The 3,978-nt window shown below is 42.5% G+C and overlaps 1 protein-coding gene across 2 annotated transcripts in view; it reads left to right on the plus strand.

Moving 5' to 3' along the window:
- LOC131697647 (protein delta homolog 1-like) overlaps positions 1 to 68 on the plus strand; it is a 5,151-nt gene extending 5,083 nt beyond the window's left edge. Inside the window, exon 6 of one of the 2 annotated variants that reach the window (XM_058988132.1) lies at positions 1 to 66. This exon is cut by the window's left edge and continues 1,545 nt beyond it. The gene's annotated coding sequence lies outside the window, so the exon portion shown is untranslated. The other variant, XM_058988133.1, reaches the window with a different exon arrangement.
- The last annotated feature ends 3,910 nt before the right edge of the window (positions 69 to 3,978 follow it).

Consider the following 3,978-nt stretch of genomic DNA (forward strand, 5'->3'; position numbering starts at 1 on the left):
ATTCTCCTGGTCTTTTTACAAAATAAAAAAGGTTGTACAGGAGATACAGTATAAAGCGTGTTTTATTACCTGTATCACTGGAGTGATTAAACTCTTGTCAGATTTGTGATGAAAATGTGTGTAACAAATAACAATACTAATTCCCAGTGTCCCTGGTTGATTTGTGCATGAAATAGGTACAGATAATATAGTGTTGTGTTCAAAAGCTAATCCATTTTTCATCTGCCATAGGAATGCTTTTTATTATTTTAAATTTTAGAGAATTTAAATCATACAAAATGGTCACAAGGGGGCATACAGGGACACAGGGATGGACAGACACACACACCCCTACTGGGTCCCAGACAGCAGCTGACTGATCAGGGATGGATTAGCCACCAGCATTTAAATCAAAGACTGTTTTCAACAAACTAGAGAACTGGACAGTAATGCTGTTTCCAGAGAGGCAAGTACACTGAATCTGGGATTTCCAGTTATAAAGCTCTGGGCTGCCATCTACTGGTAGTGAATTGGTAGTGAGTTTTGTACAGAATGTACGGCAGGAACGTGCTGATGAGCTGGAGCTGAGCTGGGCAGACTAACGGGGGGGGGGGGGGGGACAGAAAACCACTAGCAGAAAACACGTAATCATTGGAATACAATGTAAGTAGGTTAAGTTTACTAAAACAAAAACTCTTCTAACAAAGAAGAAAATAAATGTTTACCACACTAATCAAAGAAGGGATTTCTGTGCTTGTTAGGCTAAATCTGTTTCGCTGCATTTTAACTGCACCCTGCACTAAACACTTAATCCTGACAGGGGCTTTTTCAAACCCATTGCCAACCATAAATGGGACAATCCAATACTGGCCTGAGTCAGTGGATTACTGTGTGCAAGTTAGCACAGTCAGATGTAACCCCTAGCCTTAGTGAGAAAGACAGAGAAGCATATTAAAGCATTGCGCTTTGTTTGTGGAGTCTGAAAATAGAACCCTTTACAGCCTTCACTGAGACCCTTGTGTAATGTGTTCACGCAATGTCACGTAAGCATTGATTACAGAGAGTACGTGGAACTGTAACAGCCTCTATTGTAAATCGAGTCTATTGTGCAGTGAGAAAGCACTGAATGGGTCCGCTGTGGAGTGACGCTGTAGCAGAGCTGCATAGCCGGACTCTGTCCACACAAGAAACCTGGCCCTTTCTAGCACTAATTCACTCAAATGGCAGAGACTAAAGCCATATCCAGGAGGGACTTGTAACCCAACTGGAAAAGCAGCTGCGTTGCTTGGGACACACTGACTCTCGTTTCACTGGCTGCCAGACCCTGTTATTGAAGATGCAGCGTGGATTTACAGCAGTGGGGTAAACTGTATTCCAAGGATTGGGACAGGGGCGAGCAATACGGAGGCGTGCAGAGGCTATACATGTTAATAAAGCGAGCAGTTAGGGGTTCAGAGTAAAAGCTGTTTGCTGTCACCTCGTGGTCATCATTGATATCATTTTCAAAAGCACTGAATGCAGAGCTGCAGCTCTGTAACCTGTGCACATGTTCAATGTGTGTTTATCTCTGTAACCTGTGCACATGTTCAATGTGTGTTTATCTCTGTAACCTGTGCACATGTTCAATGTGTGTTTATCTCTGTAACCTGTGCACATGTTCAATGTGTGTTTATCTCTGTAACCTGTGCACATGTTCAATGTGTGTTTATCTCTGTAACCTGTGCACATGTTCAATGTGTGTTTATCTCTGTAACCTGTGCACATGTTCAATGTGTGTTTATCTCTGTAACCTGTGCACATGTTTATTTTCTGTGTCCTGCTTGGCACATAATGAAAGTCTGAGAAGAATAGCGAAGCTCTCACTGTTCTGGGTATTTGGTTCCCTTTTGTTCCAGTGGATGGCAGCACCTGTCCGTTCAACGACATAAGCAGTGCTGCTGCTCCATTCTTACAACAAGATGCATCTGCTTCATGCACCCACTGGATATACTGCAGAGAAATAAGCCCTGCAAAATGCCTCTTGTGGCTACTTCTTACTTGTACACATTTTTCATTTCGCAAAATAGTGAGTCAAAATGAAGTAGTGTAAGTCATTGGGCAGTAAATCATGATAACAAAATATGGCTGTTGAATCCCAGCCTGTGTGAAATGTAATTAGCACCCCTATACCCCTTCACAAGAGCATATTCCCTTTGCTTGAAGTAACCTGAATTCTTAAAGGGAGGCATTTCAAAAACATGGAATTAGAACCACCAATCGGAATGATAACAAATAGAGAATGAAATGGAAAGCTACTCACTGTTTACAATGAGTGTGCAGTTGTCATCAGCTGTAGTTCTTTCTTTAATAACTATGAATTGGAGATGATTAAAAATGCATTTTCAGAGAGCACACACAATCATTGTATTGGGAGTTTGTTTAGTCTGCGACAGATCATACAACTATTTGATTTTCTTCAGTTCTGTAAGGCAGCGTGGCTCAGTGAACAACCCAAGCAGGACCACAGCAGACCCTGTGAGTGGACACTGCATCTCTCCAACTCTGTGACCCAGAGACTGTTCCAGTTGCAGGAGTGTAGAATTGCACTTGTGTTAGAAGAATCCCTGACTGTGCTGCAGCTCACCCTGTACTCTTTCAGACCGCTTCAGTTCATGCTAGGACTTTAAAAACAACAAAACAAACACTTATAAAGAGTGAGGCCATCCAAAGTTGATACTGCAATATACAGTAGCTAATACTGTATCACCAGTACATGCCCCTTAGAACGGGATACTTAACTGAGAGGGCATTTTCAACACGACTTAATAAGGGGAAGAGAAAATCTGTCTATTCCGAAGATTCCCAAATATTTCTTATGCGAGAAGTGTAGAGAGAGTAGTTTGCAATACATATGTTTCCCGTGCCGGACTTGGAAATTCCCTGAAGAGCACGGTGGTCTCTTGTCGTGGAGCAGGCTGGGACCCCCTGCTTTAAACAAACCGCTATGTGTTCATTCCTCACCCCCCGGTTCCTCTCAGTCTGTTTTCTTGTAGTAAATCAGTAATAAAAACTGCTGCGCTCCACTAAAGTGAAAACAGATTTTGTTACGTAAGTTTTGGGCATTGGTTTATTTCCCAGTAACTTTTAAACGAGGCCCTGCCAACATAATAAATGAGAAGAATGTTTGGAATTGTCATTGCGGTTTTGAATTCATGGCTGTACACGTCCAGACATCACAGAACCTGACTTCATAGCTGTACACGTCCAGACATCACAGAACCTGACTTCATAGCTGTACATGTCCAGACATCACAGAACCTGACTTCATAGCTGTACACGTCCAGACATCACAGAACCTGACTTCATAGCTGTACACGTCCAGACATCACAGAACCTGACTTCATAGCTGTACACGTCCAGACATCACAGAACCTGACTTCATAGCTGTACACGTCCAGACATCACAGAACCTGACTTCATAGCTGTACACGTCCAGACATCACAGAACCTGACTTCATAGCTGTACACGTCCAGACATCACAGAACCTGACTTCATAGCTGTACACGTCCAGACATCACAGAACCTGGCTTCATAGCTGTACACGTCCAGACATCACAGAACCTGACTTCATAGCTGTACACGTCCAGACATCACAGAACCTGGCTGCTTTGGTCTTGTGGTCTCCAGTTACACGACGGCTAATGATTTCTTCATGTGTACCATTCACAGTTTTAGAGTTATTATTAAACAGAATCCCCATTAGCGGGTTGAACAGACGTGAAACCATCCAGTGACACCCAGCATGTATTTTCAGAGATGTTGCCTAAATTTAGACAACAACAGAACACTTAAGCATGAGTCTTACCAGAATGAGTTTGAATGCAAAAGAAAGAACGAAAGAAAGAAGCTCCATACCAGTTTTTATTGAGCTTCATTATGATTTGAGAAACTATTTTTGTCTCTCTGGTAATCAGACAGAACATTCAAACATGTTGGAAGCATTCCGGGGTCCCGAATAC

Source organism: Acipenser ruthenus, chromosome 15 (assembly GCF_902713425.1).
Source record: "Acipenser ruthenus chromosome 15, fAciRut3.2 maternal haplotype, whole genome shotgun sequence".
Taxonomy (NCBI): Eukaryota; Metazoa; Chordata; class Actinopteri; order Acipenseriformes; family Acipenseridae; genus Acipenser; species Acipenser ruthenus.